Source organism: Notamacropus eugenii, chromosome 2 (genome assembly GCF_028372415.1).
Source record: "Notamacropus eugenii isolate mMacEug1 chromosome 2, mMacEug1.pri_v2, whole genome shotgun sequence".
NCBI classification, from domain to species: Eukaryota; Metazoa; Chordata; class Mammalia; order Diprotodontia; family Macropodidae; genus Notamacropus; species Notamacropus eugenii.
Window position 1 is genome coordinate 399,977,147 of NC_092873.1, and position 20,109 is coordinate 399,997,255.

Consider the following 20,109-nt stretch of genomic DNA (forward strand, 5'->3'; position numbering starts at 1 on the left):
CCTCAGAAATTAAATATCTCACTCAACTTAGGCAAGTTACTTGACCTTTGGCCTTTTCAGCCTTGTTTTCCTCATCAGAATAAAATGAGGATGATAATAGAATCTACATGATAGATTTGTGAGGATCAAGTGAGATAACACATCATGTCCCCAAAGTCTTAATGCAGTCATAAGTGTTAGTAGCTTTAAACTTTTAAAGCTTTAAGAACTTGAAACTGCAGTAAGACTTTTAGGACACCCTACATATGTACAGAGCATTTCAAATATTAAGGCACTGTATACATGTTAACTCTTTTCATTAATGATATAATTACAGCCCTTTTTAGTGTTTTGAAAATTTAGGTGATTCTTCAGTCATGGAATGCAGCAACACTAATGAATGAGTTAGAATAATTTAATTTAATGATACCGAATAGCCAAATGCAGCACAGAAGAGCACAGCTATCCAGTCAGGTATACAGTTGTCTGTTGCCTCCCTTGCCCCAGCTGTTCTATGAGGCAAATTTCTGAATGGTGGCTCTGAAGAGTACTGGGACATGCTCTTCTATTGAAGAATCAGAACTTCAGAAGGCCTGGATTTACACAGAATTTTCAGATGTGTCTGCTGTGACAGCTGTCACATGGAAGGTAGGCTAATGGGGTCAAGGAGTGTTGATCAGTAATAAAAGAGAGAGGTTTCTAAAAGTTAACCCAGGGGACATACTTAGGATGAGGAAAGTGGAATTTTGGCCATGTCACATTAAGCTTGCTAAAGAGTTTCATTTTACACCTTAAGCGCCCCAGAATTGTCTAATAGTATATTGTTCTATAACCTCTCCAAGTTCTTCACTTTAATATGGTCTTTATGAATTACTGATCTACTCTTCTGATATTTTTCAATCTTTGTCATAGCTGCTGCTCTGTGTGATAAATAGCAGGCCTATTGAATATATGTGAACAGTTTTCTCTTTCCCCTTTAATTTTCTGTTTCAAAACTTTATTAGATTCCCATAGAACCAGGCAAACATATTGGTGTTCCTATATTCTATGTTTGCTTCATCTTCTTTCCTTCCTATCTTCCTTCCTCCCTCCCTCCCTCCCTCCCTTCCTTCCTTCCTTCCTTCCTTCCTTCCTTCCTTCCTTCCTTCCTTCCTTCCTTCCTTCCTTCCTTCCTCCCTTCCTTCCTTCCTTCCTTCCTTCCTTCCTTCCTTCCTTCCTTCCTTCCTTCCTTCCTTCCTTCCTTCTTCTGCCTCTTGGGTATTCTACTACTGACATTTTAATTAGAAAACTTATTAAGATATTTTGTCACTATAATGGAAAATGTGACTTTCTTTTTTGAAGTTTATTTCATCCTCTATTTGCCAAGAATAACTTCCTTCACATTATATCTTCTGTTAGGGTTATCTACATTCAACTTGATGGTGTTACCAGGCTACTATGAAAAGAGTATTTTCCTCTATCTCTATCTCTGTCTGTATGTCTTCTCTCTCCTTACCTTCTCTTTCCATCCCTGCCTCCCATACATAAAGTGCCGCAATCATTTGAAATGTTAACAATATGCTCTAATTGCTTTTCAATGGAATGTAAATGTCCATATTAATCATATCTGGATCTCTGATATAATAAAGTATGAGTGTATATATATAGAGAGGTGCATACATATATATGTGTATATATATATATATATATATATATACACATATATATACACAAACATACATACATGCAAAGATATATCTGTTGAATCATAAATTGGACCTGAAATCACTTTTCCAACTATAAAAATAAGACATTTACTGAAGAATTTTTTATTTGTGTCCTTAGGATTTATCACAATTTGGAAAATGATTAAAGTGTACTACATCCATGTTGAAAGCTATCTAGGATAGTTAAGGCATTTTTCCATCACTAAATTCTCTCTACTTTCCTTTCAATTTATCATTACCTTTTCTTCCAATATTTGTTACAGGGTGTTCATGCCTTGTGCCACTAGATGGTGCTTTTCTGTGTCAATAAATTGTCAAGGATGAGTAGAAGAGCGAAAGAACAGACATGTAAATTGTCAATGATAATTATAACATATCCAATCCTTTGTTAAATATTTTTTCCTAAAATAACAAAAAACTTCTCTCAAAATAATCTTCTGAGGTACATAATATAAGTTTTACTATCTCCATCTTACAGGTGAAAACTGAGTCTTAGGGAGGTTAAGGGAATTATCCATGGCCACACAACAAGTATTATGGACAATGAGGATTTGGGCCCTGATCTCTTGATTCCATATATGTGACTTTTCCCAAGTTTTACAAAATTGCATTTAGACTAGCCAAATTTAAAGTTGTGAAAACTTGGAACTATGTAATCCATCATGGAATCATAAGCTTCAGAGAAGATAAAACGAAAGAAAGTTGACTTTACTTCACAGTTCACACTGCTATAAGATATACCTTATTTATAGAATACCATTATTTGGAGCAGCTAGGTGGTGCAGTGGATAGAGCACTAGTGCAGGAGTCAGGAGGACCTGAGTTCAAATCTCACCTCAGACACTAGACACTCACCAGGTGTGTGACCTAGTCACTTAATCCCAATTGCCTCATCCTGGGTCATCTCCAGTCATCCTGATGAATATATGGCCACTGGATTCAGATGGGTCTGGAGGAGAAGTGAAGCTGGTGACTTGCACAGACCTCCCTTACTTAGAACAAAGTCAAGTGCAAGACGTCATCATTTCTCTGATGGCATGTTACAATAAACATACGTTATGATTAATAAGCAATTTTTAGTTTATTCATTGACATGGGCACGGACCACCTATTCACTGTCTCCTCTTTATCATTTTTTTCCATCTCAGAGGGATTCCTTCTTTGTCACTTATTCTTTATAACTTTCAAAGTAGTAATTGTTTCCTAACTCCTTGGAAAATTTTCATTTTTTTCAGTTATTTTTGTTGACTTTTGCCCTCCAGATGACCTTTAAAATTTGTTCTTTTGCCCTGTTTCTTTAGCCAAAGCACCAGAAAATGACCTTTGGAAAACTCACCTACTATTAAGGTTGTAACATGGCGATGATATTATGTGGTCATGTTTGCCCTGGCACACGGTATATCAATTTGAATTAAGAAAGTCAGACTGTACTTTAAAAACTTAGAGCATAATGAATATCAGCAGTCCTTGGGTAGTATGCCAGTTTTCAAAAGGTTTTTGTTCATTAAAAAAATTCTTAGTAATTGGTGTTTATTTTTCCTGGGTTAGTGAATTCAATCTTTCATCACTTTTGAAAACTAAAACCCAATGGTGACTGAGATCATGTGCCATGGGGAAGGGTGGAGAGCTTAAGAAATAAATAGCAAAAATATAATGGAAAGATTGTTGTTACTTGTTCTTAAAAATTATTTTATTTCATTAAGTGTTTTAAAATTACATGTAATTTTTTAATGATCATATTTAGAATATTTTGAGTTCCAAATTCTCTCCGTTCCTCCCATTCCTCTCCCCACCTTGAGAAGGTAAGCAATTTGATTTCATTTAAATGTGTGAGGTCATGCAAAACATATTTAAATATTAGCCATGTTGCAAAAGTAAAGACAAAATGAACAAAAAATAAAGTATTTTTAAAAATATGCTACAATGTGCATTCAGAGTTCACCTGTTCTCTTTCTGGAGGTGGATAACATTTTTCATCATGGATTCTTTAAAATTGCTTTGGATCATTGTCTTGTTCAAAGTAGCTAAGTCTAAGACCATTGATTGTCATTACAACATTGTTACTGTGCACAGTGTTCTCCTGGCTCTTCTCACTTTACTGTACATCAGTTCATCTAAGTCTTCCCAGGTTTGTCTTAGACCGTCCTGCTCAATATTTCTTATAGCACAATAGTATTTCACCACAATCATATACTACAGTTTGTTCAACCATTGCCTAATTTATATGTATCCTCTCAATTCCCAATTCTTTGTCACCAAAAAAAAAGCTGCTATAAATATTTTTTATACAGATAGGTTCTTTTCTTTGATCCCTTTGGAATACAGACCTGAACAGTAACATTAACAACACTTAGGGGAGAGAAATAAATTAGAACCACTTGAAGGCCACTTTCAAGGAAGTCCTGGAACAATACAGGTCTATTTGCCATAGATGTTATTCTCAATACAAATGACTACCACAATGCCTTAGCATTAGCAGTTCAGAGAAATTGAAATAAGAAGCAGTCCAAAAAGCTGTTCATAAGTAAGAGCAGAGGAATCAAAGACCAAAGATGTGCCTCATTTAGAAAGATGTGAACTCAATGTCTACAAAGTAGCCTAAGTTACCAAATTTAAAAAAAGGTGGGATCTCCTATAATTCAGTTATCAGGATAGTTTAAAAAAAGCTCAAACTCAGGCTTTGTCCCAAGCATGCTAGAAATGGCACACCTTTCTATCTCTGATTTTGATATTATCTGCTCAAAAGAAATTAGCCCTGAAGGAAAGGATTCTGCACTGGGTTTCTGGCGAATTTGCTATGAGAAGACAAGGAGACAGATATGTTGACACTGGGGATTGTCCATATATGTCATTTAACTATGGGCATACAATGAAAGATGATTGGGTACTGAAGCAGCTGTGGAGCTAAAGGCAGAGAGATCTGAAAAAAACAGTGAACATTGCCTGAAGCATGACCTCATATGGTACTACCTAATTGGTGTCTGGGCAAAAAGCTACACCAGCTGTTATAGAAGTTTAGTATAAAGCTAAAAGGAATGGAGTTGCTCTCTGAATAAGAACTTTGAGCCTAGTATGAGCTAGAAATTGCCAAAACCCCTTCAAATTTCAAATATGTATTAAAAGATTACATATTTATTTTATTGGAATATCTAGATTATCTCTCTCTCTCTCTCTCTCTCTCTCTCTCTCTCTCTCTCTCTCTCTTTCACACACACACACACACACACACACACAAATTGTGAATTGCTACCAATAATATCATTTGGGAAACTAAGAAATTTTGTGGTTCAGTCATTTCAGTTGTGCGTCATTGTAACCCCATTTGGGGTTTCTTGGTAAAGATACTTGAATAGTTTGCATTTCCTTTTCCAGCTCATTTTAGAGATGAGGAAATTGAGGCAAAGAGGGTTAAGTAACTTGCCCAGAGTCACACAGCTAGTAGGTGTCTGAGACCAAATTTGTACTCAGGAGGATGAGTTTTGGTTCCAAGCTTTGCAGTCTATCCACTGTATCAGCTAGCAGCCACCAAACTAAGAACTATTGCAACTGAAATAATGTATAGCAATTTAATAAATAAGTTCAGGGAAGCAGATGAATTCTTTTGTATGGTTGTGTTGTACATTTTGAATTTTTTGCTTTCATTTCTATTATTATTCCTTATTCAGTGTTTTTTTTAATTCTATTTATTTTCACTTCCAAATACTCTTCCTACTCTTGGCATTCTCCCACCCATCGAGAAGATAAGAAAGAGAAAATCCATAACAAATATTAAGTCATGCAAAACAAATTTCCCCATTATATTCCATTTTAAAAGCAAGAAAAAGAAAGTGGAAAAAAATTCCCTTTGTCTTCACTCTGAGTCCATTGGTTCTATCTTGAAGGTAGATAGCATTTTCATCATGCATGCTTTGGAATTCTAGTAGGTCATTGTACTAATCAGGTATGAAGTCTTTCACAGGTGATCATCTTTACAATACTGCTATCACTGTTTAAATTGTTGTCTTGACTTGGTTTACTTTATTTTGTATCTGTTCAAATTAATCATCGTAGGTTTTTTTTCTGAAACTATCCCCTTTGTCATTTCTTATAGCACAATAGTACTCCATCACATTCATATACTACAACTTGTTCAATCATTCCCCAATCAGTGAGCATGCTTTCAGTTTCCAATTCTTTGCAACTACAAAAGTGCCATTATAAACATATTTTTATACACTTGAATCTTTTTCTTCTTTCTTTGATCACCTTAGTAAATAGCCCCAGTAGCAATATTGCTGGATAAAAGGTGTATATAATTTGATAACATTTCAGACATATTTCTATATTTCTTTCTACAATAGTTGGACTACTCCATAGCTTCCCCAATCCTGCATTAGTGTGACTGTTTTTCTGCATTTTTGCTTTGTAATTTAAATTATCCTCTTTTTTTTAATTGTAGTCAATTTGGTGATCATTAAATAGTACCTCAAAGTTCTTAAATTTGCATTTCTATAATATTTAAATATTTAGAACTCTTTTGACATGACTGTTGACTGTTTTGATTTCTTTCTTCTGTCTTTCATATCTTTTGGGGGGGGTGATTCTTCTTATACATTTGGCTTAGTTCCCTATATATTTTAGAAATGAGATCTTTATAAGAAAAACTTGATGCACAGATTTATTCCCAGTTTCTCACTTTCCTTTTAATTTTATCTGGATCAGTTGTATTTGTGTAAAACCTTTCAATTTTATATGCTTGCTATATCTATTTTACCTCCCACAAACCTCTCTATATCTTATTGATTCACAAATTCTTCCCCTATACATAGATGTGGCATATGATTTCTTCCTTACTCCACTAATTTCCTCATGACATTAAGCTCCGTGTCTTAATTATGTACCCATTTTGAACTTGTTTTGGTGTATGGTGTGAGAAACTGGACTATACCTAGTTTTTGCCAGATGATTTTCCAATTTTCACAACAGTTTTAGTTCTAAGTTTTGGAAAGTGCTACTCCTCTTTATAGAAGAGACTGGAAATTAGGCAGGAGACAAATGAAGCTTGAAAAAGTTCCATGGTCAGTCAGGAAGATGGGAGGGACCATTTCACTACTCTTCTCTGCAGAGTCTGGCAAGTAGGCAGGATATGTTGTAGTAGCAGACAATGAAGCTAGAGATGAAAGTCAAACTTGCAGTAAATGGAAGTCCTGCTGTTTTCTTCTTCCTCTTTCCTTGAGGAACAGGAACAACAGGAGATGGAAGGCCTAAGTCAAAGGGAAAGTTGCTCCTTTTCACACTGGAGGCTTTTCACATTGTAGGTTAGAGATCAGGCAAGCTTCAGGAGGTAGAAGTTCTATATCAAATAGAAGTGATAATAATAATGGATATCTTTTGTGTCACCTCTGACTTTACTGGAAAAGATTCTAGTGGTTCTTCATTATATATAATTGTAGCTCTTGGTTTAGAGATAGATAGAAAGAGATATGGATATATAGATATAGATAGATAGACATGGATACATATATATGTATATATGCTATTTATCATTTTAAGGAAAATTTAATTTATTCCTAGGTTGTCTATTGTTTTTTTAACAGGAATGGCTGTTATATTTTTCTGTTTTTTCTGCATTTATTTATATAATCATGATTTTTATTATTAATAATTTTAGTTATTTTAAATTTTCTCATATTAATCCAACACTACATTTCCAGAAAAAAAAAATCAGTTTTATCATTGTGTATTATCTTTGTGCCATGTTTTTTTGGCCTCCTTGGTAATATTTTTATTTATTTGTTTACTTCTATGTTCATTTTGCTTATTAATCTATAGTTTTCTTTTTCTCTTTTGATTCTGCTTTATGCCATAGAAGCACTCTTTTATAGAAGGAATTTGGCATTCTTTCACTATTTTTTAAATAGTTTATATAATCATTTGAATTAGTTCTTCTTTGCTTGATAGAATTCATTCCACCTAAAGTTATCATTTTTTTGAGTTTGGAAGTCCATTTGTGACCTGTTCAACTTCATCTAAAATGGAGCTACTTAATTAAAAAAAAAAAAGTTTCTTATTCTCATGAGTAGGTTTTATTTTTGCAAGTATTCATTTATTTTTTGTCAGTAGTTTTATTGAAATATAGTAAGACAAAATAATTTTAACAATATCCTTTTTATTATTAATTTATTGTAATTTTTTTCCTTTTTTATGCTAGTAATTTACTTTTATACTTTATATAGTTTATTGTTTTTTACGCTCCTACTTTTTAATCACTCAAGGTTTTTTTCCTATTTTTAATCTTTTCCTATATTTTTTGGAACTTTATTTTGATATTTAATTAATTGGTTTACTAGGTTTTTAAGTTTCATTCCGAGATAGTTGATTTGTTATTTCTCTTTTTGGTCAACAAAAGCTTTTTGGAGATATACATTTTCCTTATATACAAAATTAATTAAAGCCCCCAAATTTTCCTATGTTGTCTGATTGTTGTCATTGACTTTAATGAAATTATCTATTATTTCATGGATTTATTCCTTGATTCATTAATTTTTCAGATTAAATTAATTCCTAGTTTATTATTTTTATTTTTCCAATGGCCAGAAAAACTATTTATGCTGAAATATCAATGTCCTAAATATGAATAATTTTGAAAAATTTTTAAGCTGATGAAAAATGAAATGAGTAGAATCAGAACACTTTATACCATAACTACATTAAAGAGGCAAAGAACTTTGAAAGTTATAAGAACTAAGATCAATACAGGGACTTTATGATTCCAGATGAAGAGTGATGAGATATACCATCTACCTCTTGGCAGACATTGATGGATTTAGATGAAGAATGAAACTTATGTATTTTTATACACAGTCAATGAGGGATTTTTTTTGCTTGACTATGCACATTTGTTATAAGGAATCTGTTTTTCTTCTTTTATCTTAATTAACTGAGGGGGTGAGGGAGCAAAAATATCTTTTTAAAAAACTTCAAAAATAGAATAGAGGACGTTGCTACAGATATTAAATGATGCAAAGTCTTGTTAGATGGGTATATGACTGGATTACCTTAATTGTTTGAGTTTGTTATATGAGAGTTCTCATAGAAAGGCAGAAAGGTATAAATGTTGTGTAAAAACAAAACGTCCATAAACAAGCGAAAAACTTGATTAATCATCCATTATAAGTGCATCAATTTTGTCCTCAGTTTATAAAAGAAATTGTTAAATAACTTTCAGAAGCCTAGATAATCTATTTTGTAGTGTCCCCCAACACATGTAGGGTCCCTATTAAAAAAAGAAAATTTGTTTTTCATCACTTGTTTGTACTAAACCCACATTGGCTTCATGTACCTTCTTTCCAAACTGCTCACAAACATGCTTCATAATCTGTAACTCTAGAGTAAATCTTAGATCCCTCAGAGGATCTTGTTTGAGGCCATTATCATGGATTACAGAGTACTTGGGGTTGAGTAAGGCGTGGAAAGACTCAGGAGTGAGGAGGAACTTATGAAGGACTTTGAATGTTGGTGGATTTTATATTTGATCCTGAAGGTGAAAATGACTCACTGGAGTTAATTAAATTGGGAGGAGTGTCATTGTCTGACTTTGCTTCAAAAAGAATACTTCGAGAGCTGAGTTGAGGATGGACTGCATTAGGAAGACTATGAGGGAGAGATTTACAGTAGGTAGGGTGACTAAGCAGCAGGCTACTGTAATTGTCTAGGCATGAGGAGAGGAGGGGTGCACTAGGGTAGTGGTAGTGTTTAATGAGAGAAGGGGACCTTTTCGAGAGATGCTTTAAAAGTAAAATCATTGGCCTTGGCAACAGATTAGATATGGGTAGTGAGAAAGATAACTAGTTGTGAGCCAGGGTAATTGGGAGAATGGTGGTACTGTAAGCAATATTAAGAAAGTTTGGAAGAGGAGAGGATGGGGGTGGGGGGGGGTGGCACGGAGATAATGAGTTCAGTTTTGAACATACCAAATTTAAAATATCTAAAGTACATGTAGTCCAAGATGTGCTATTGGAAGTTAGAGATGAGAGACTGGAGGGCTGCAGAGAGGGTTGGATAAGTAGATTTGGGAATCATAAACATAGAGATGATAATTAATTTATAAAATCTGATGAGATCAGCAAGTTAAATAGTATAATGAGGAAGAGGACGCAGGATGAAAAAGTATGGAACACCCATGGTTATTGGGTGTGATGTGGACAAAGATCTACCAAATACAATGAAGGAATAGTCAGGTAGGTAAGAAGAGAATGGAGAGAGTGAAGGATCATGAAAACTTAGAGAAGAAAGTATCAAGGAAAACAGGGTACTAGAAAGTATCAAAGATGGCAGGAAGATCTGAGTTCAATTGTGACCTCAGATATTTATTAGCTGTGTGACCTGGGCAAATCACTTAATCCTGCTTGCCTTAGTTTCTAACTGTAAAATGAGCTGAAAAGGAAAGACCAACTACATTAGGATCTAGTATCTTTTCCAAGAAAACTCTGAAGGGGATCACAAAGAGTTGAACGTTACTGAAACAACCAAACAACAATTCTCTTTTTTCTTCCCTCTTCATAGGAAGTACTTGTTAACATATGTAAGCCAAGTTGGTATTTCTCAACATACATATGTATCTCAGGACAGATAGCTTTAAGTTTCACTTATTTTGGAATCTTTCTTTTTGACTTCTTTTGCTATGTTGCAAGTACTAATTTTAGTGACCAAAATTTAATGTCAGGTTGACAATATGGAAAGAAAGGAGGAAAATAATGAATAAAGAGAGTATATAGAAGGTTCACAATGAAGAATAAGGTGCAGGGTATTTCCTTCTATGTTATCTATACCCATCATTGTAAATGAGCTATTCTAAATGGCTAACAAAAGTCATTATACCATTTATTTAAGAAGTTTTGTCAAGTGCACTGAATTTAATGATCTTTCTCCAACTTGAAATCTGACTTGGTGGACTTTGTAAATCACATTTTAGTACTATTTCTGCTTCTTCCTTGGAATTATTCATAAGTGTAAACAATTTGTAAGGTTTTTTAAAAAATATATTGTTCTTTGTGAATCCTAAATGTGTTTGGCAAGGTTACTAAAATATTCAAAGAATAAAACAGTTTATTTTCTGACATCCTGCCAAAGTGCCACTAGGATTATAGGCCCTAGAAAGAAACTGGAATAAAGACCAATTTAATGTGTAGTCTGAAGAAGCGTGCTTGATCTGAACTTTTATTCACATCAATAAATGAAATTTCTAAGGAATGCAAATTATAAGACATCTCAACTACTCTTGCTAGTATCTTCAATAGCCTAATTTATTCCTGGGAATTGTATGTTCTAGATGCCATTTTTGTCCAGTGCTTTGACTGTCTGATTTTCTTATTTTTTTTTTATTAATTTTTAACATTTATTTTCACACAATTTTGGGTTACAAATTTTCTCCCCTTTTATCCCCTCCCCCCCCAAACTCGAGCTTTCTAATTGCCCCTGTGACCTATCTGCTCTCTCCTCTATCCTCCCTCCCTGCTCTTGTCTCCGTCTTCTCTTTTGTCCTGTAGGACCAGATAGCTTTCTTGACCCCTTAACCTGTATTTCTTGTTACCCAGTGGTAAGAACATTACATTTGGTCCTAACACTTTGAGTTCTAACCTCCTTAGCTCCCTCCCTCTCCACCCCTTCCCCTTGAAAGACAGGCAATTCAATATAGGCCACATCTGTTTAGTTTTGCAAATGATTTCCATACTAGTTGTGTTGTATAGGACTAATTATATTTCCCTCCATCCTATCCTGTCCCCCTTTACTTCTATTTTCTTATGGTCCTTTCCCTCCCCATGAGTGTCGACCTCGTATTGCATTCTCCTCCCCATGCCCTCCCCTCCATCCTCCCCCCCACCCTGCTTGTGCCCCTGTCCCCCACTCTCCTGTATTATGAGATAGGTTTTCCTATCAAAATGAGTGTGCATTATATTCTTTCCTTTAGTGGAATGTGATGAGAGTAGACCTCATGTTTTTCTCTTGCCTCCCCTCTTTATCCCACCACTAATAAGTCTTTTGCTTGCCTCTTTTATGAGAGATAATTTGCCCCATATAACTTCTCCCTTTCTCCTCCCAATATTTCTCTCTCACTGCTTGATTTCATTTTTTTTTAATATATGATCCCATCCTATTCAATTCACTCTGTGCACTCTGTCTCTATGTATGTGTGCGTGTGTGCATGTGTGTGTGTGTGTGTGTGTACTCCCACCCAGTGCCCAGATACTGAAATGTTTCAAGAGTTATAAATATTGTCTTTCCATGTAGGAATGTAAACAGTTCAACTTTAGTAAGTCCCTTATGATTTCTCTTTGCTGTTCGCCTTTTCATGGTTCTCTTCATTCTTGTGTTAGAAAGTCAAATTTTCTTTCCAGCTCTAGTCTTTTCATCAGGAAAATTTGAAAGTCTTCTATTTCATTGAAAGACCATTTTTTCTCCTGAAGTATTATAGTCAGTTTTGCTGGGTAGGTGATTCTTGGCTTCAGTCCTAGTTCCTTTGACTTCTGGAATATCCTATTCCATTCCCTTCTATCCCTCAATGTAGAAGGTGCCAGGTCTTGTACTATCCTGATTGTATTTCCACAATACTTGAATTGTTTCTTTCTAGCTGCTTGCAATATTTTCTCTTTCACCTTGGAATTCTGGAATTTGGCCACAATGCTCCTAGGAGTTTCTCTTTTTGGATCTCTTTCATGCGGTGTTCTGTGGATTCCTTGAATATTTATTTTGCCTTCTGGTTCTAGAATCTCAGGGCAGTTTTCCTTGATAATTTCATGGAAGATGATGTCTAGGCTCTTCTTTTGATCATGGTTTTCAGGTAGTCCCAGAATTTTTACATTGTCTCTCCTGATTCTATTTTCCAGGTCAGTTGTTTTTCCAATAAGATATTTCACATTATCTTCCATTTTTCGAATCTGCGCTGTATGTTCTGAGATATCTGTCTTTCTCACAAAGTCCTTAGCGTCCATCCGTACCATTCCAGTTTTGAAAGATCTATTTTCTTCAGTGAGCTTTTGAATCTCCTTTTCCATTTGGTTAATTCTGCTTTTGAAAGCATTCTTCTCCTCATTGGCCCCTTGCACCTCCCTTGCCAGCTGAGTTAGGCTAGTTCTCAAGGTGCCAATTTCTTCAAGATTTTTTTGGTTCTCCTTTAGCAGGGAGCTGATCTGCTTTTCATGCTTCTCCCTCATCCCTCTCATTTCCCTTCCCAGTCTTTCCTCCACCTCTCTGACTTGATTTTCAAAATTCCTCTTGAGCTCTTCCATGGCCTGAGCCCATTGGGTGGGCTGGGACACAGAATCCTCGATTTCTGTGTCTTTGTCTGATGGCAAGCATTGTTCCTCCCCATCAGAAAGGAAGGGAGGAAGTGTCTTTTCTCCGGTAAAGTACCCTTCAATAGTTTTATTTCTTTTCCCTTTTCTTGGCATTTTCTCCAACCAGTGGCCTGACCTCTGAATGTTCTCCTCACACTTACCTCGCCTCCTGGTCCTCCCAGCCAGCGTTTGGGGACTGAGATTCAAATGTTGCTTCCCACCTTAGGATTTTTGGTGGGGGCAGGGCTGCTATTCAGTGTGAGAATTAAGTTCAGGTGGTCAGGGGCAGGGCCGCCTCTCAGGCATAGTTCCCTCTGGGGGTTTATGCACAGACCTTCCACAATGGATCCAGGCTCCTGCCCGTTTGAGAAGCCCCCGTCCGCAGCCGCCTCTCAGCCCCCACCTCCCGGGGGGGCCCGAGCCTTGGGGGCACCTCACTCCCCTCTCAACCTGCCAAAGAGACTCTCTCACCCACCCCCGTCAGTCACCTGTTGGTGGGGGGGCCCGTGCCACCGCTGAAGATCCCGCCTCCGGAGCCCTCTCAGATCTGTGCCTCTCGGAGCCGTGGCCGCCGCCGCTGCAGGTCCGGGCTGGGCTCCGCGTCTGCAGCGCGACGGACCTTTTGTGAGAGGTTTGCAGGTCCCTCTGTGGGTGGGGGGACCCGCGTGGCCCCTGGAGATCCCGTCCCCGTAGCCCTCTCGGATCTCCTCTCCTCAGTGTTGCGGCCGCGGCAGGACCGCACTCCGCTCCCCGTCCCGGCGCCCAGTCCATGGCGTGAAGGACCCCCCGCGAGAGGTCCGCAGGTCTCTCCGGAGCAGGAATCTCCCTCGCTCCAATACTCCGTGGTCTCTGGGTGCAGAATTCGCCCTGGCTTGGTCCCCTCTAGCCGTTCTGTGGTTTGTGTGTTTGGAGCTATTTGTATGTGCATCTTTCTACTTCGCCATCTTGGCTCCGCCCCGACTGTCTGATTTTCTATTAAGTTTAAATATCTGTAGATGAAATTATCTTTGTAAGAAGTTTAGTATCAAATTAGTTATAAGGACTTGACATTGAAATAGCTACATTAGATACTTTCTTCATGGGTAGTATGATGGAAGGCTCATTGTTCTTCTGATGGATATGTTGTGGTCATCTGTGGTGCCAAAAGCAGCATATCTGACAGGAAATTTTTATTTATACTTATGGATTTGTGCATTTTTATTGATATAAAATATGAACATTCATTATTATGTACCAAAGTGTTTTAAAACTTTGATCTTTTCTATAATAATGCGTAGTAATGGTTGAGTTGTCAGTAATGACAGGAAATTTTACAGTCACTTTCCTTTTGCTATGAGACAATTTTTTTATGAAATGAATGTGGAATTCTAACAACTGATTTCAGAAAGAAAAGATAAAGAAATTTGGCAGGAGAAGTGATTTAAAAGAGATTTAATGGAAAACTTTTTTTAAAAATTAAAATGGTTGTAAGTTTTTGGATCCCAACTTTCATTTTTGAATCTCATTTCTTTGTAGGTAGAATAGAAAATTTTCTGATAGGGTTCACGTTAAATTATACAAAGTAGTAGGAAAAGGAACTTAAGTTGGATATGCTGATAAGATTTGTTTTGCTATTTCATACAATTAATAGCTCTCAGCACCCCAGAATTCTGGAGTTCTTTCTTGCTTTTTCTCAGAAGGCTACTTACCAAAAGCATGACTAGGTTATTTTAGAATAATCTTTATCATCTGTTTCTGAATTTAGGAAAAAAAGATGAATATGTACTTTTCATCATCACTCTAAGATGTGAAGAAAACAACTTCAGCTGTGAATATGTGTTGCTCACACATGCTGTTTTCAAAAGGAGAAAAATGTGTGAATGGAGATAATTTCTATGAAATGAAATTCACAGACTACATGATGACATAGAGATTATACACCAGAATATTTTTCATCAAATGTTTTATACTTGTAGGTGTAAGCTTGAGTTTGAACCATTCCTTTGTATAAAGAAAAGTGGAGAAAATTCATCGGTCAATAAACAATTACTTCATTCCTATGTACCAGATACTATGCAGAGTCCTGGGAAGACAAAAACAAGTAAAAGAGAATCCCTGCCCTCAAGATGATTATAATTTAATCAGGGAAGACCACATACAAAGGGAAACTGAAAAGGGTGCATGGAGTATGATGGAATATCCCAGAGGAGTGTAGATGGGTGGCAAAGAAAAGCATGGTGGTCCTTTGACCTTTCTTAAATGGAGGTTCTGAGAGGAACTCTCTGCTCTCCAGCTTCCAATCAAGGGGAAGGAGGGGACTCAAGAACAGAGGGTAGTGTCAAAATGTGAGTTCTAGGGTTGAAATGAATGAAAAGATTGCTAAGGCAAAATAGAGAAGTTCCAAGAAATACAGCCTGGTGGGAAATGAATGTTACTTTTTGCATCATACTGATAATTTTAGCAAGAACTCATACAAAAACTTGGGTACCATTCTTGTAAAATTTACAAGATGACAAAAAGAGGGGTAACTAATTCTCAGGCTAGTAGGATCAGAGTCTATACATATACACATGTATATGTATATATGTCTACATGCTAGAAAGTTTTACTCTATTAAGAAAAAAAATGAGATAAACATAAAGCAATTTAAAATCAAATTTTTAACTTTAAAATTTAATATGAATGCTAAATAGCAATACCTGCGTAATAGAGACTACCTATGAAGGACATTTGTAAGCTGAAGCATATGTAGAAGGAGAATTCAGATGGTGAGAGGAACTTGAAATCATTTTATAGTTGTAGGAATTGAAAAAACTGACACTATTGAATTTGGAGAAAAGACTGGGTAGGGGGATGGGAGACAGGATATCTGTCTTCAAATATTTTAAAGTTTGTCACAAAGAAGAAGGAATAGACATTTGTTGTGATTTCCATGTATAAAAAATATAACCCAAAGGTTAAAATTAATAGGAGGCAGACAGGACAAATATAAAACACACACTTATTAATATTATTTTTTGAACAAAACTTGTGATTTCCTTGTATAGAGCACTACTCAGTTCATCAGGGCACATGGGTAACTGGTCACAGTGCATTACAAACTCATATAATTTGCTGAATGTCACATATATCAGAGGGAGGATTTGACCTCTGATCTTCCTTACTTTGAGGATGGACAATTCCATGTTATATGACATTCAGAACTACAATATGAAATACATTTATTCATATGATAGTCGGGTCCCAGGTGAGCAGAGGCTGCATAACCTCATGTTCGTAGGGAACTTCATCTTCAAAGTAAGTGTTGAATTAGATGACTTCTGAGCTCCTAATTCTAGGATTCTATGAATTCCCTGTAGAGATTCCCTATGCGAATTAGTGGCATTTTGTGTACCCATTGAAACATAAATTATTTGATTATGGTGACATGTGTATATCATTAACACACATACACATGTATGTAAGGATCTAAGTTACATGTAGATTTGCTTTCCCAAAGTATTAGCTCTAGGACACTTTTCACTTCATTAAGTTACCTTGGGTGCTAAAGAGCAAGCTCTTAGAAGTCACGTGGTTTAGACTCCTAATATTTTCAAGAGAAGGAAATATGTGTCTGAAATTAAAATACTTGCCCAAGTGATAGTGTTTTGTGAATTGAGGCATTCTGAGACTAATTTGTTGTCCTCCAAGGGTTTATAATTTGGTAGTTACTGATGAAAAGAATAAAACAATTTAAACCATCCACTTTCTTTCTCACCTGGTGCTCCTTGCCTCACTTCTCAAGGATCTAAAATTCTTTTGTTGTTGGAAACTGAGCTAGAAATTGTAATTACAAGAACCTTGGTGGTTTCAGCTGAGATCACCACAATATTTCCAGTGACTTCTGATTTTTTTTAAGTGTTGCCTCAGAGTTGTTTTATTTTTTTATCTTATAAAAAAAAAAACATTTATTTATTTTTAGTTTTCATTCATTTCCACAAGATTTTGAGTTTCAAATTGTGTCCCCATCTCTCCCCTCCCTCCACCCCATAACACCTTACATTCTGATTACCCCTTCCCTCAATTTTACCTCCCTTCTATCACAGCCCTCTCTTCCTTATCCCCATCTTCTCCCTTTGCCTATAGGACAAGATAGATGTCTATCCTCCATTGCCTGTATTTCTTATTTCCCAGTTGCATGTAAAAACAATTTTTAACATTTATTTTTAAAACTTTGAGTTCCAACTTCAATCCCTTCCTTCCTCCCCATCCACCCCACTGAGAAGGCAAGCAATTCAATATAGGTTATACATGTGTAGCTATTCAGTAGACTTCCATAAAAGTCATGTTGTGAAAAACTAACTGTATTTCCCTCCATCCTATCCTGTCCCCCATTTATTCTATTTTCTCTTTTGACTTTGTCCCTCCCTGAAAGTGTTTACTTCTAATTATTCCCTCCTCCCATTTGCCCTCCCTTCTATCATCTCCCCACACCCCACTTATCCCCTTCTCCCCTACTTTCCTGTAGCATAAGATAGATTTTCATACCAAATTGAGTATGCATGATATTCTTCCCCTCCATTGAAAAAGCTTTTTCTTGCCTCTTTTATGAGAGATAATTTGCTTCATTCCATTTCTTCCTTTCACCTCTCAATATATTCCTGTCTCACTGCTAAGTTTTATTTTTTTAGATATCATCCCTTCCTATTCAACTGTGCCCTCTCTGTGTGTATGTACCTATGTATGTATATCTACATCTATACCTATATATACTACCCAAATACTGAGAAAAATCTCAGGAGTTACAAATATTATCTTTTCATTTAGGAATGTAAACAGTTCAACTTTAAGAAGTCCCTTATGATTTCTCTTTCCTGTTTACCTTTTCATGCTTCTCTTGATTCTTGTGTTTGAAAGTCAAAATTTCTATGCAGCTCTGGTCTTTATCAAGAATGCTTGAAAGTCCTCTATGTCATTGAATGATCATTTTTTCCCCTGAAGTATTATACTTAGTTTTGTTGGGGGATTCTTGGTTTTAATCCTAGTTCCTTTGACTTTTGGAATATCATATTTCAAGCCCTTCAATCCCTTAATGTAGAAGCTGCTAGATCTCGTGTTATCTTGATTGTATTTCCACAATACTGGAATTGTTTCTTTCTGACTTCTTGAAATATTTTCTTCTTGACCTGGGAACTATGGAATTTGGCTACAACATTCCTAGGAGATTTTCTTTTGGAATCTCTTTCAGGAGGCAATTGATGGATTCTTTCAATATTTATTTTGCCCTGTGGTTCTAGAATATCAGGGCAGTTTTCCTTGATAATTTCATGCAAGATTATGTTTAGGCTTTTTTCTTGGTCATGGATTTCAGGTAGTCCCATAATTTTTAAATTGTTTCTCCTTGGTCTATTTTCCAGGTCAGTTGCTTTTTAAATTAAATATTTCACATTGTCTGCTATTTTTTCACTCCTTTGGTTTTGTTTTACAATTTCTTGATTTTTCATAAAGTCGTTAGCTTCCATCTGCTCCCTTCTAATCTGTAAGGAATTATTTTCTTCAGTGAGCTGTTGGATATCTTTTTCCATCTGTCCAATTCTACATTTTAGAACATTCTTCTCCACGTTGGCTTTTTAGATCTCTTTTGCCATTTGTGTTAGTCTATTTTTTGCAGTGTTATTTTCTTAAGCATCTTCTTAGGTCTCCTTTCGCAAGCAGATGACTTGTTTTTCATGATTTTCTTGTATCTCTTTCATTTCTCTTCCAAATTTTTGCTCTACTATTCTTACTTGATTTTCAGAATCTTTTTTGAGCTCTTCCATGGCCTGAGACCAGTTCATATTTTCCTTGGAGGCTTTGGATGGAGGAGCTTTGACTTTGTTTTCTTCTGTTTGCATGCTTTTGTGTCCCTTGTCACCAAAGTAAGATTCTGTAGTCTGATTCTTTTTCTGGTTTTTGCTCATTTCTCCAGTAATTTACTTGACTTTTGAACTCTTTGTCAAGTTAGTTCTCTGCTTCCAATGGGATGTGGGGGAGTGTACTGTCAGTTGCTCAATTCCCCCACAGTCTGTGGGCCTAGAGCTCCAGAAACAGTCGCTGTCTCTGCCCCTGCTGCTACTGTGTCTTTTGCTGATTTCTCTGCCCCCTCCGCCTTCTGCCACCCTGGGTCTGGGGCTGGACCTCTTCATTCTCCCATACTGTTCCCACAGGCTTTATCCACTGACCTTCCAATTTGTCCTCAGGGTTGTGGGTTCCTGAAGTTTGGAAACTGCCACTGGTGTGAGAGATTCAGTCTCCCCAAAGCCTGCTCAGGTCCTGTCTGTTCTGGACTGGCCCCTGCCCCCAGCATGGTGCTATTGAAACTTTCAGATGACCTTCCAGGCTGTCTTGGGCTGGAATCTGCTTCTCTGTCATTCCGTGGGTTCTGCATCTCCAGAATTTGTTTAGAACCATTTTTTACAGATATTTGGCTGGGCTTGGCTGGAGTGCTCTAGAAAGTCCTTACTGTTACTCAGACTTCTTGACTCGCCCCACCCCCACGTCTGTTTTTAGTGACAGTCATCTTTGACTCTTTCTTCTCCTTAAAGTTTTGTATATTATCAGTTGCCAAGTTCTGGGTGTTCAGCTTCTAAATATGTCTTGTAATCCTTCTAGTTCGGACCCTTATAATCTCTTGTATAGACTATTTAAATGGCCTCCTACTGATTTTTCTTTCATTATTAAATATCTTCTCTCTCCAATGTATCCTTAACATAATTTCTTAAATAATTTTGTATGGTATAGACCTAACTATGTCTTTCCTCTGTTTCAAAAATGGTAGTGGCCTACTGTATCATTTAGTATAAAGTGCAATGGCACTTCTGCCATTCGAAGCGCTCTAGAATTTGGTTCCAACCTACCTTTCCAGGTATACTTCACATTATTCCCCTTCACACACTCAACCAAATTGTGCTAGCTGTTCCTGTTTGGCCAGAAACCTTGAAGGCCATTCTTTGCCTCATTTCTTATCTTGCCTTTAATAACTCAATGGGCATTGCCTTAGAGAAACTGAAACCTGGGAAAGACCTTAGCTTAAAAAGGCCAAGGTCTTAAACTGTATCCAGGGCCATCTCCACTTATACTGATCCATATGTTGCCATTGTACCTAGATGGTT

The 20,109-nt window shown here is 36.5% G+C and overlaps 1 protein-coding gene across 1 annotated transcript in view; it reads left to right on the forward strand.

Moving 5' to 3' along the window:
* The window catches only part of CHRM3 (cholinergic receptor muscarinic 3), a 626,574-nt gene that overhangs the window by 16,413 nt on the left and 590,052 nt on the right, over positions 1-20,109 (forward strand). The window lies entirely within an intron of this gene.